General features: G+C 44.9%; 1 pseudogene; it reads left to right on the forward strand.

The window, feature by feature from the left end:
* Positions 1-1,524: 1,524 nt before the first annotated feature.
* Positions 1,525-4,361, forward strand: LOC121838511 (annotated as a pseudogene).
* Positions 4,362-14,365: the final 10,004 nt, after the last annotated feature.

A 14,365-nucleotide genomic window follows, 5' to 3' on the forward strand; every position in this document is an offset into this window, starting at 1 on the left:
ATTCTCTCTATGTAAGACTTCAGTGTCCTCCCACTCTGGTACACAGTTGTTGCATTCGACTACATGTTTAGCAATTCCAGAGTTCGGTGCATTATTTTTAACTTCCCTTTTGGCACGGGTTTGGGGTATACGAAAAAACACCGGGATCCAGCGGTGCCTTGTCAGGAAGAGGTCGTTTATAAAATTCCTCTGCGGTGCGGATTTTCCTAAGTGGGACAGACTGGTAGGTGTTTAAACGATCGTATAATAGAGCACAAAAGGGCAGTTAAAAATAATGCACCGAACTCTGAAATTGCTAAACATGTAGGCGAGTGCAACAACTGTGTACCAGAGGACACCGAAGTCTTACATAGAGAGACGAATAGCCCTAGGAGAGTGTTAAGGGAAACTGCGTGTTTTAAGCTTCGGGAACTGTATCAGTCAACCTTCGTTATCCCTTGATAAGGGAACAAGAAAGCGTCTAGATTTATGAAATTTTTTTTTTTTTTTTTTTTGGGGGGGGGGGGGAGTTAAGTGATGGGTCATTTGTTTCGCAGTTCGGGTTCTTCTTGTTCTTTGGGTGTGGTTTTTTGTGGTTTATTTTTTGGACAACCTTGTTTGTTTCTTGTTAGGGGAACAAAAGAATTTGTAAGTGCTGTTTGGTTCAGTCTGACCTTGTCAAGTGCGGAAGTTCCTGCATTCCCTTTTCGAGTTAGTGTCCCTTTGTGTTTCGGGCGTGTTTGCTTTGTGTGCAGTTGTCGGTATACGTTGAGGGCGAGCGTACACTGTGAAGGGGGCGAGGAGGTCTTTTGAATTGTGTTGGAGGTCGGTGACATGTATATAAGACGATGGCTGTTAAATAAATTTTCAAGCTGTGTTAGAGACTTCGTTGTACTGTCCGTTTTTTTTTTTTTCCTACGTCTCAGGGTTACCATGGAAGTTATCTGTAGCGCGTTACAAGAGGCGCGTTATTACCCCAAACTCTGTTGAACCAATAAAATCTAAAAAACAACAATGTACGCGTCACCCCCCCCCCCCCCCCCCCCCCCTTACGTCATCTCAAGTCAATCCCAGCGCCACTCCTTCATGCGCCGAGGCCTTGATGTCGAAGAAAGTTGGGGGTGGGCGTCGAAAATACAAGTTTGTTTATATATTGGTTTATTTTATAAATATTGTGTAAAGTGAGTAGATATCGATCGTAGTCGGATGGGATACTGCAGCGACCGTGAAAGAGTTTCAGAAGGCCTACTTCTGTTGCTCTTCATGATTAAATAATCCCCTTACACAAACGGCATCTACATAATGAGGTGTGTTGAAAGCAGCCGACAGCAAATCTTTTCAGTCGTTGTAAGAGAATATTGGCTTCGCATATATTAGGCCACCACGAAAAAGGCATAAAAACAGAGTGGTTTATTCTATACGGAACGAGATCATAGATTGTCCCCTTTCCTCTGGGTGAGGAGAATTCACTCTCGCTTCTCACAAAGAAAACTCGGCGGTCGTATACGGTCTAGGCACTGCTGAACTGTAGCGGCAAAGAGCACGATGGACCGTGATTCTCTTCTGCTTTGCATCGTTTTAACATACTGGACATCAAAATGTGGGAGCCAGTCACTCGTTGCTTTAAAGCCTGACATTAACGTGGCCATCGTCCGCTTGAGGGGAACACACGGCACTGACTGGATCGTTTCCTACTTCCCTAGAAACTTCACGAGTCGAAACTGGCGCGGAAACTGGCCCCAGTACTTCGACCTACTAAACGCAAGTGCGGTCTACGATCACGAAACGTTGGTCGTCTTACCGAGTCACATTCTGAGGCGAGGCTTTCTTCGTCCGATCACTTCGAAGATTTATAACTTTCCTCTGACAACCTGGATCATTTTTCCCAGTCACTAGAATCCTCTCGAGAACGCGGCATCATCGCATGAGCTTTTCTGCGGAGCAGTCGTCGTCCGGCAGCACACCGCCTCCATCGCTAAAGATCGCTTTTGGAACTGCAAGTCACGGAGCACAATTAAGAAGAGGGGAACTTCTGCGGCACCTTTTGCTTAAGAAGAAGCGAACATCCGGATGGACTACATTATCTCCAAGGCCACTGAAAGTAAGATGCACGTCTGACGGTGTTCCGAACGCCACATGTCGATATAATATCCGGACTCTGTTCAGGAAGGGATCCGGTCAAAATGGTCCCAGTCAAAATGGTCCCAGTCAAAATGGTCCCCGACAAAATGGTCCCGGACAAAATGGTCCCGGACAAAATGGTCCCGGACAAAATGGTCCCGGACAAAATGGTCCCGGACAAAATGGTCCCGGACAGAATCGTCCAAAGTGCCAACCCGGACAAAATGGTCCCAGCGTGGCATTATTTATTTGCCTTTTGCAGGTTTTTTTTTTCTATTTTCTACTGTTGATGGATATTAGCGGCGGCTTGTAACTCTCTGCACACAGTACATGCAAGGGCTCCGTCCCTTGAACGACGTTTTCAGGGGTGTGGGTCATATGAATACATTTTCGTATTAGGCCTTCGCTTCAGCAGCGTCGACTTCTTGTCACTTAAGTGGTCTATGTAATAAATTCACTTATAATTGCGAAATCAAGCTTTGATTTCTTTAATATACAATGTTCAGACAAAGCGATGCTGTTTCTGAAGAATAGAACACGCGGTAGTGTGACATATTCATTGAAAAAAACCACGTCAAGAACCTGTAGTACGTGTATGGTAATGATTTTCATTTCAAGTATCGTTTTGAAGCTCGATGGCGCTACTTTGAAAACAGGTTCTAACGATGGAAAGATATTCATTACACTCGTGGAACATATCTGTAGAAATCAAGGACCTTTGAGAAATAGGGCTACATGGTATAGATAGAAGGGATTTAAAATTTGTTTCAAATGAATGTTATGAAAATGTTGATGTTACCCTTGATCGTGTGTCAAAATAGAAGTACCAAACCATTTTGTCCTATTAAGAGCGCTCAAAGTATTAATAAATTAACCTGGCACCCTTTTGCCCGGGAGGGCACTTCGGACCTTTTTGTCCGGGACCGTTGTGTCCGGGACCATTTTGTCCTACACCCGTTCAGGAATCGTCTGGAAGACTTGAACGTCAGCTACGAGATGGTCAAAGTCGGAGATCACAATTGGATGCGTAACCTTTTGCTGAAGCGTATCGACGTCTTCGTGGGCGCTTGCCCCCCCCCCCCCCCCAGTTCTTGGAGTGGGGGGGGGGGGGGGGAAGCACGTATTTTGGCCCCCCCCCCCCCTCCCTGAAACAGCCGCGACTGGGCAGAACAAACATATGCTAGTGGCGCCCAAGGGATGCCAAGGGAACCGCCCCCCCCCCCAATCCTGGGGGAGGGGGGTCTGGGTTGCCCCCCCCCCCCCCTCAAATACAAATTGGTACGCCGCTGGACGTTTTGGACGCGAACATTATCTTCTCGGAGTACCGCGGATCTCACATCTTCTATACTGGCTTCCTGTTCGACGATCATGTGGCGTACTACGTCGGAGGAAAAACCACCTGGCAGAACGACATCCACCTTAATTCCTCTCATGCCGAGTTTCTAGCGTTACTCTCGGCCGCCGCGGTTGTTTGCCTCGTGTGCTTTTGCTTAATCAACTACCGCGACCGCAGGCCCCTTGGATCTGACATCGGAGCTTTCGGTATGGCTTTCGTGACTTCAGTGCTCTCTTTCCCTTACCCCGTTCCAAGTTCATTTGAGAGATCAAATTTTGGTCGCACTGTCCTCTTTTCCTGGATATTGGGTGGCACGTCCTCAGCGATATTCTTCCAGAGACTCTCGGCATCGAGCGCTTGTCACGGTGTGTCTTGGGAAGCAGACGACACGCAAGAAAAGTTGGTCCCGAATCTTGTGGCTGGAACTGTGTCGGTGTGCGTGCAACGGCCCTTCATCCATGGTACCTGCTCGAGCAGAGAGTGAACGACTCGGACTCCTTGTGACACATGGCAAGGGCCTTCAGGCGCAACTCGACCATTGGGGCGACTGTCGAAGAATGCCTTGACGGCGCGGTAGGAAGCACTCACGTGTTTTTCACGCATGTCTGCTGGACCTGTGAGCTACCGAAGTACCGGAGGAAGATCGTTCGTGGAAAAGAGACCATGGTGACTTCTTTCGGCAACACTTCCGTCGGGAAGGACTTCTCGCTGAGACACCAGTTCGCAGCGGTGTATCGTAGGCTCATCGAGCCTTCGGTACACCGCTGCGTCCCAATCAAGGTTTGAGGGATGGAAGCGGACGACAGCCGAAGAGTAATCGGCTCCTTTTGATGTACGACGATTTATCATCTTGTATCTTTCAGGGTGCGTCGCTGTGGCAATGATTCTCGGACTTAAGTGGTTGTCGTTGCTGACCTACTTTTGATGGGATGTTGTCGGATACCATTTATTTGTTTACTTGTTACGTAGACACAGCATCTTTTCGGCATTGCATTACTAAAGAATCTACAAAAAAAATATTGTGATATTCGAGTCGAAATATTGTGAACAAAACACCTCGGGAAGAACTTTCTGTTGCAATGGAAACAAAAGCAGACGCATGTGTGCCCTTTATTGTTGAGCACGTGCACTCTTCCTCTCTTCGGAAGTGTCACTGAAGGATGTGCCCGACATAAGCCACAATGATGGAAACGAAAGTTAACTTAAATTTTAATATTTGTTTTCGGATATAAACCAAGATCTGACTTTTTCACTTAAAAAGTGACGCCCAGATAAACGAGGCTAAAATCATTTGAGAACAAAAAGTAAATATTATAAATCACAAAGAAACATCTCGTGCTAGGTATGCGTTGCTTCGAGCTACTATCACGTGATTTCGTCAGTTGGTGTCACGGCGCTTGTCACGTTCATGCACACCAAAAAACAAAACAAAAACAAATTGTTCAACCAGTAGCAATTTGCTCAGCAAATAGTGCTGGGCAAATTGGTTTCGTAAAACATAAACTGCTAATAGCTAGTCTTGCATATTAGCCCGTGCACGTTGTGAAGTGGTCAACACGCACAGATACATCATTCGGTAACAAAAACGTACAGGTTGCGCGGGGAATACAAGTTTTTGAATGCCGTTGTCTGTGGTATAACATCAAACGAGACTTTTCTCAGCGGGGCTGGGGTGGGTCCGACTTTAAGAGTTGTTTGGAAAGCGTCAACTTTATTTACCTCTTCTTGAAAGGCTTTGCTAAGGCATAAGAAATCTATACACTTTCTCCAGTTGTCAGTTGTCAAGGTTAGTCGAAGGATCCCACATGATGCGTGTAGTATATTTTCAACGGGGCACTCATTTGATCTGCACGACAGTTTCCGGTGACCAGGCTCTTTCATTGTTTGTTGACCGGTTCTCTTGAACGTTTATCTGGTGTGCATGCAAATAAACAAAACATTTTTTCTGTGCAGAGAGAGGTGGAGTGCGTGAAGGAAAGGGGGGGGGGGGGGGGGGAGTGAACGAATTCGAGAAATGTGTCTCTTTATTCATCGTAATAATTGTTGTATTTAAGTTAATTTTACTAATTGATAAAAACATACACATTTGGCGGTAGCCTTTTTGTGAAAGTCAAATGAAGTCAAAATAAATATTCTTATTGATTCTGAGTATTGTTAAACTTGTACTCACTATCACTGTTCATGCTTAAGGAGGCTTCTCGTCACAGAAAGGCGGGGCCTGCAAAGAGTGGCTTTAGCAGTGCAATTGCTCCCAACCCCTATTTTTAGCTATCCTTTTGCGTACTCTATACAAAGTGCACACGTAAATACACTAAAAGGAATGGCGTGAGTCGGTGTATATCACTATAGTATGTTCATGTGTCTTTTGCCAAATATTGCAATAAACAATTTTAGAAAACAAAGGAGAATTTTTTTTTTCATCATAGATTAACAGTTACTACAGCAAAACCTACAAGCACTAGCGAATATGATTGGTAAGTAATCCTCCTTAGCCCCGGTGTGGCACTTGGGTGCTTTGTTATATTACCTCAATGATTATATTTTCTAATCTTCGGCAAAGTGCAATCGCCACGATTCGGCGATGTATTTGTACGTCATCGTGCTATCATGACACGGATTACGCAGAAGTCGTTCAGAATAAACCCCCTAGGTCTGTGAATGTTTAAAATCTAGAATTAGAGTCGAAACGTATATTTATATGTAGTTATGAAACATACAGGAAATAGGCGCATATTGCTCAATAATCTGATAATATTCTAGACATGTCAGGAAAAAAGGTCATATGGTAGCGAAGAAAGTAATGGAAATCAAACGAATGCTACAAGTGTGAATCGCATCGTGTGTTCCCCTCTTTTGTAAAACATTTTAGATCTCGAGGAAAATGCGATGGGCAAAATTGTGTGTAATGCAGCGAACCTTTAGATAGCAAGGCTGCAGCGCTGTACACTGTCCTCCAAAACATGTTTACAGGATTTCTTCACCGAAAAAATAAGCTACGAATCCTCGAACGCCCATTCTAGCCCAAACGTAGCGTTAACGGTCCGAACCAGATCCAGAAGTTTAAGAAATAACCGTTATCCTATTCAGAAGTTATACCCTAAGTGATCATCTGAATATTTCTATGGGAAAATAAAAGCCGACGGAGCTCTCGAATGCATGAAGTTGAATTGCTCCAGTTACAGAACACGTATAAAACGGGCCCCATTTTACCATTAAAATTTCCAGAAAATATCCCATAACTTCTGAATGAGGCAACTGTTAGCTCTGAAACATTTGGAATCTGGTTCGGACCGATATCGCTTCATTTGACCGGAGAATGAGGGTTCGACAATTCATAGCTTATTTTTGCGGTGAATAAAAAAAAATGAATATTTTCGGGGGAAGAACTTGTATACTTTACGTTATTATCCGGAAGCCAGCCCAGGAGGCACAAATACCTTTCAATAACGAATCACCTCTTGCGCGCCAGAACAACGAATATACTATAAAAAGTGTTATGCCGTACGTAAATGACTATATCCCGAAGCCTGTGCCATCATTTTCCTAACAGTGAAAGGCAGAAACATTTTAACATTGTATAGTAAGCACGAAACACTTCTTAACATTTTTTACAAATACGTGAGGGGTGTACACCAAGATAAATCACTGTCGAAGTATATTCCGAGGTATATTACAGATTTGACACATTCAATAATTTCGCAATCACGAGATCTGCAGCTGGAAGTACGTAGCGCTACAGGAAGTGGGAGTTCAACCTGTTTAAGTGGATTTTTAAAACAAACCAGTTTTGTCTTTGACGCATTCACCTTAATCAGGTTCGAAGTAAACCAATCCATTGTACAAGTAATATCATTTTGAAGATGTTGATTGGCGATAAGGTAATCTGCATGACATGACAGTAACACCGTGTCGTCCGCGTACTGAAATACTTTACATTGTGAAACAGCACTAGGGAGATCATTCATATATAAATTAAAAAGTAAAGGACACAGCACTGAACCCTACGGTACTCCAGCCGTTAAAAAAGTTCTACTACTCTTTTGGTTTTTAAAAACCACAACCTGGGACCTCCTGAAATGTAATCTTTAAAGAGTGAAAAAATCGGACCTCGAAAACCCAGCTTGTATAGCTTGGAGCAAAGAACTTTGTGATTTATGCTGTCGAACGCTTTCGACACATCCAAGAACATAGCTCATGAAAACGTATTATTATCAAAACTTGTATGTAAGCAATCTCCAAAACTATCTAAAAGCGCTTGGGTTCCTGGTTCCGGAACAAACTCGCACTGATGATCAGACAATGAGCAAAACCTTTCTACGAAACCATTCATTGCCCTCAAAAGGTGTTTTTCTTGTAAATTCGCCAGGCACGATAAAACTGATATAGGACGATAGTTGGCAAAATCATCCGCTGCCCCTCCCTTGTAAAGTGGCTTAACGATAGCAGTTTTCATTCCCGTCGGCCGTATTCCGGTCTCTATGATATCATTCATTATTCCTAAGCGTACATATTGAGGTTTTTCATAATTTTTACGGAGATCCCGTATACGCACCTTATCGAAGGCTAGTGACTTAGTTGGTTTAAAAGAAAATGAATAACCTCGGAGCTCACTTTCAGCGAGGGAAGGTAAAAAGGCTGAAGCTAGATTGTAATTTTGCAACGTGTCTGTTCCGACGTTATTATTATCTTGAGCTGCACCAGAAGTGCGAGCAAAAAAAGCCCTGAAGTTCTCAATCGTTTTTTGCGTCACAGGTGCGAAAAACTTCTCTATCATCTCATCGATTGAACGTCTTTTTTGCCACCACGCAGACGATTAGCTATCTCCCAGGTTTTTGCCATGTCAAAGCGATTTTTCAAACTCTCCTTTGAAGTACCTGCGCTTCGAAGAACGAACCAGTGCGCACGCTTGGTTTCTTGCTATTTTAAACTCTTCCTTCAGGGCTCAATTGCTTGGCGACCGTTTGCAGCGTTTTCAAAGGAAATCCTTATTACGTACGTCTGACGTAATCCATTCCTGATATGACTTACGTCTTTTAAATATTACTTTCTTTTTGCACGTAGATGTAAAATTAGAAAACAGATAAACAAACGTATCGTATTACATTGATGGCTCAACCGAAGTTAAAAGGTTATTCCAGTCGTAGTTGTTAATTTTGCTATCTAACTGCGCTTGCTCAGTTATGGTCATTTCTTTATTGTTGTAGCGGCACTCCGTATTGTTTTTTAGAGATTATCTGGCACGCTATAAAATAATGGTGCGATAACTTCTCTGCAATAACTGCAGCATTTACGGTACCTTGAAAAATATGGAGGTTTATGTGATCCATACACGAAGATACTAATTTTTGACTTAAGAGTTCTTCCCGAGTGGGTGCCTGTATCACAAGGTTATTCTGCCATCGCTGCTTTCCTTCATTGCGACGTGAAGGGGCGACCGTATCGCATCCACGACTTTCGCCAAGAACTGCAAAGGCTCGGGGTGATGAAGCACTTCGGGTCCGCTGGTGCTCCTAAAATGAATAATGTTTGAATGCTGCGGCTGCAGTCGCCAGTGGCCAAGCAGAAGTTGGTGGAAGCAAAGGAGCTGAGTATCAAAGAGGGACGCTGTCTTGTCATCGACCCGGCGCATTTAGGCTCAAGCTTCTTTAAGCCCCGTACGACGTTCCCAGGTTCCAGGGGAAGAAAGTGCTGGAGCGCTACGGCAAGGTGATCGAGGTCACCAGGGAGCTTTTCGTGGAGAAGGGGTTCGAAACTGTCGAGCTTAACACCCGCATCGCACGTCTGACGCTCAAAGAAGGCTACTCCGGGAAAGGCTTCCCCCATGAGATCCACCTGGAAGGGTGCAGGGTGCTCGTCGGGTGACCTGAAACAATCCGCTTTGCCTTCGCTGCCGTCGTACTGTCCACGTTCGCCGGGACTGTCGCGTCCCCCGTTGCTCCGACCGCCACCTGTACGGTCACGAAGCAGAAGACTGCATCAAGACCTACACCGCGATGTCCAGCCGCCGCAAGTTGGATGACAACACCGACTACTTGAGGGATGACGTGGAGGCGGAGGAAGCTGTAGGAGGGTCGCCTCCGAATCTGCTGCCACCAACGGGACAGAGAGGGGCGCCCGAGCCCAAGGATGACGGCAACCATGTCGCACCGTCCTCAGAGTGTCGAGGCCCGTGTACACACCTTCGACTTCTTACGACCGAGTGCCTTAAAATTTTTTAAAATCCCTTACGACGAGAGGACACACTGGCACAACCTATCGAATTGGAGTGGAAACTTGGCGGTCTCGCATATTTTCTATTTCTCTCGCTCATCATCCTTTTTTTCTTGGCTCGAAAAACGTTAGCCGACGTTATAAACGACCATTTCTCATAGGTATTACGCGCATTTGACCTCGGAAATACCTAAAAACCTTCGCTCTAGCTAAATGCAGTTCCAGGGTTACCACATAGGTGGCAACAGCGTGCGAGTGTTCTCTCGTCCTATGAAGGTTTAAGAGGTTTCAACGGGTCTTGTCTCTCTCGGTCGTACTCGGTTGCAAGTGTGTCAACGGGCCTTCATTCTGGGGCGACGACACGAGGGCAAGACATGCCCCGGGACGGAGTCAAGGAGCGCCTGCCCGAGGATCCAGCGCATTCCGAAGGCGGATCGTTCAAAGCTGCGAACCGCCAGTCCGGTGGTGAGGTCGGCGACGCAGCAGCGGCGGGCGGACAGGACTCCGACATGGACGCCACTCAGGCAGTGAAGCGAGCGAGGGAGCCAGCGTCCGCGCCGGCTGGAACTATCCTAGCGACCAACCAATCGTGGCCTCCGCTGGGACACAAGGAGAGTCGGGTTGAAGTCACGCTGAGTTTCCTGCAAGACGATTGGCAGAGGAAGGACTCTTTGTGAGTGTTCTCGGTCTTCCCGCCTCTACTTGTCTCCAACGCCACTCTCTTTCTCAGTTCTTTTTTTTATTATTATTTTTTGTGCTTACCGCGCTAGTTTTTTTTAATCGTTCAGGAACTTGAATTCTTCATTTCGGAACGTTGAACGTGCACGGCTTATGTACCAGGCGACGCCAATACTAGGTAGACCGATTGTTTATTGAGAAATACCTGGACATAATCGCGGTTCAAGAGGCGAAGATGAAAAGCGAGGCCCAGGCGGGGAACATGGTGCGGTTTTTTGAAATGAGGAATGACGTGTGCGTGAGCCAGTGTTCTACGCGTTCCTCAAAAAGAGGAACGAAAGGTTGTTTCCTCGTTCCTTCAAATTTTTGGAACACGTTTCTGTTACAAGTTCCATCTGAGAGAAAGGAACTCGTTCCCGTTATTGTTTAAAAAATGTAACGTATCGTTCCTTATACGTTACATTTGTATTTCTGCTAATTACCATATATAATTAGATCAAACAAAGTTTTTTTTTATCTATCCGATCAAATGGCAACATACAAATTTGAATGCCTTGAGGGAAGGACGCGAGACAAAAAAAGCGAAGCAAAGCTGAAGCAAGGTTCTATTTGTTGATTTATTCATCTTTAAAAATCCCAGCGTTTTACCATATTGATGTTTCTGGTGGGCGATTCAGACGAGCCAAATGTACTGTTAGCCGAGAAATAGTCCCGGGGTCAATTTTATGATTCTCTATTAGAGGGTTACCCAACGTTGCACGAGCGTTTTACAACCTTCCACGTTTCAATCTAACAAAGTCCCTTGCTGGAACTTAATAAGAGTTGCTTTTCGATGTTGCTGTCCGCAAGACGAGCCCGCTTTTTTGTCAGCACTTCGTTGACAACGCTAAACAACCTTTCCACCGAAGCACTTCAAAGCACTGCCGTGTTGTACTTGAGGAAAAGGCGGTGCGATCCCTCGAAGATCTTCATCTGCGAAAGCGGGTAATCGACTGGCACCAGCAGGAACCGCGACAGTTCGTCTTGTGCTCCGGGCTAAAGGGTCTGTTGCCCGAACGAGAAAAAATTTTCTGGTGCTGATGAGACGGCAACATCTGCCATGGCACCAGAGATCACCGGAGCTAGCTCTGTCTTGAGGTAGTTGGACGCTTGATCACGCATAGAACCATATTCAATCCACGAGACCTTGAACCTTGGGATTAAGCAACTGGAGATCACCATTTCTCTCTTCCCTTTATAGTGTCCAAACCTGTGATTCCGGACAATTAATTAGACGGGCAAAATTTTGAAACACATATTCTGTTTCGCTTACCTCTTCTCAATGCCGGTGAGAACCGAATTTGCGAGGGGACCACAATATGCAAGTCCTTTCATGGCCTCGTACTTTATTCGTTTTTCAAGGATGGCCAGGGTAGGAAGCAGATAACCAATGAACATGTGCTCCTGTCGGTGAAGGACGTCCAGCGCACAGCAGAGTGGCTTCATGACCTTTTGCGTGATGAAAAGTGGAGGATGCATTATTTCAAAACTCAAGGAAAACATACAAAATACTAACAAAATACCAATATTAGCAAAGATGCAATATATCGGGACCAACTACTTAAAAAATACACTTTTGGCTCGAAAACGGGCTTTTTCGGCCCCAAAACCGCAAGCTCACGATCGAGTATTCCGGGGTGCTCCCACTTTCTTTTCAATGATCCCATGCAGTGACGACATGGTGCACGAAGTATTTACGAAGTTCTAGGACATATAAGGCACATATTTATAAACAAATTTTACATTTTATGAAACGCAATGCTTTATGACTACTGTGGGCTTAATGTTGGCGCCGTAATCTAAAAAAAAAAATGCCTCGCACCTACAAAAAAAAAATATAGCAAGACATGTGCACTGGAGTTTCCACGTCATCTAGCTTGGTCGCGCGCGGGGCTCAATTTATAAACTAGCGGTGTATCAGCGTTCGGATAGAAAATCGAGTTGGAAGATGCAAATAATGAAGATGCCTTGATATATAGGTGAAGTTTCTCAGCGTCTACTTTCAGAGGTACTAAAGTCCAGGCAAGTAGATGCTCCTATCCAAATATAGCTGCATATGTAGGTGAGCCTGTGTACTTTTTAATAAGTGATCAAGATAAGAGTAAATTGTTATACCAGCGATATGTTTTACCTATCACAAACGTTCCTCTGAAATCGGTGATCAATGAAAGATGCGTCATTTACATTGCAGTATTCTTCCATAAACTTGTACTCCGTTGGCCGATTGAAAACCTGCAGTTTCAGGTTGCAGAGAAGCCGGTCCAGGTCCTTCCCTTCCTCGTGCAGCTTGAGGAGATGTTCCATGGCGTCGTGGAGGGAGTTCCATCTTGTTGTGCTCGGTCGTTGGAGATAGACACCACAATGACTCTTGATTAAGTCAGCTGCGACGTTCGATTGCCCCTGCTTGCACCACAGCGCTGCACACTTTCGAAACACGGATTTGGCGATTCGAAAGTACTGGGCGTCAAACTCAGCAGCAGCGGCATCTACAGTCGCCACCAAGTTCAATGCGTGCATGCGCTGCACACCTAACGTGCGGAGGTACTACACTGTCGAATTCGTCAGATGCGTCGAGAATGTCTGTGAGTTCTGATGGTCGCGCCTCACATTCGTCATGTGTTTCGTTGGTCTCATTTTCGACGAAAACCCTGAAATGTAAAGAAAAAAAATAAGTTCAAGTCCGTATACTAGTACAAAGTAAAGAGTAGCATAACCTTTTATTATCAGGCGATCAGTTTTTAAAGATTTACCTTAATGGCCTTTACGAAGTTCGACCCATTGTCTGTAACCACACTGGTTACTTTGCCCTGGATGTTGTACTCTTCAAACACCGAAGACAATACCTCCGTAAGCTGTTTTCTCTCAAGAGTGCTGTTTCGAGCGCAGCTGTTTTTCTCTCAAGAGTGCATGGATTCAACAACAAGGCAACAGCGCCAATGAAGCTCCTGTAAGAATAGATCAATAGGCATACAGGTTATATACGCCATACACTCACTCCAATAATGATAATACACTATGAAATAAAACACACCTATGAAAGCTTGACCAAGGGTCGGCAGAAACAGCAACGTGATCCACGCTGATCAATTCTAGCGAAAGCTTCAGCTTCGCGTCTTCAAAGCGTGCGTCAATCCGATCGGTCAACATTCGCCGAGAGAGTGTTTTTCTGCCTGGAGCGAGACTTTCCACAAGATCTTTAAACGCATTTTCTTCGACAATGGAGAATGCATGCAGGCCGTCCACAACAAACGTCACGACGAGTTGGTCCAGTTTTTGTTGAGAGACAGGTTGCTTTGCGGAGAACTCCAAGCGAGACTGTTTTTTTAGGCTCTAGCCGAGAATGTCTCCGCCGAGACGTTTCCCCCCCCCCCCCCCCCCTCTTTTCATTAGGCTCTCATATTCCTCGAGCTTGTGAAGATGAGCTCGCTGAAAAAACAGCAACAAATGATGCTACAAGATGGCTGCTCTACTTATACAGGCTATTATTGAACACCGGCCAATATAACGCACCGCACAAAACACACAAAAAAGGTTAATGATGCATTGGTTCTTGCGAAATGAACTATTCATAAGCTTAAATAGCGCTCGTGATCAGCAAGTTTAAATCAGACACATCAGGGTTACCACAAAAAAAAAAAAGAAAAAGAAAAACGGACTTATTTTATTTTAGTAAAATGTTAATCTCGCCATTTCGTGCAAACTTTCCGGTGCACAGATGTTCTGTTCCATGCTTCAGATCCCCCATATTTGAGTAGATCTGGTGGTAAATGCATGAATTGGTAACAACTGACGTTATCCAGGAGAACTTGCTGCTTTAAAAGGAAAAGGAAAGCCTGCTCAGTCCAGGCAACACCCCTTTCGCAAGAGCAACGTTTAAAACATACTTACGCGTTTGAAAATCTAGAACTGGCGAAAACGATACGTAACATGAATGCAAAATAACAAAACCTAGTCACGGAATGCAGAACTCCCTAGAGGTGCCGAGCATGAAAGAAAAACAAA

The sequence above is a fragment of the Ixodes scapularis genome, unplaced genomic scaffold (assembly GCF_016920785.2).
Source record: "Ixodes scapularis isolate PalLabHiFi unplaced genomic scaffold, ASM1692078v2 PGA_scaffold6__148_contigs__length_123643588, whole genome shotgun sequence".
Classification (NCBI taxonomy): domain Eukaryota; kingdom Metazoa; phylum Arthropoda; class Arachnida; order Ixodida; family Ixodidae; genus Ixodes; species Ixodes scapularis.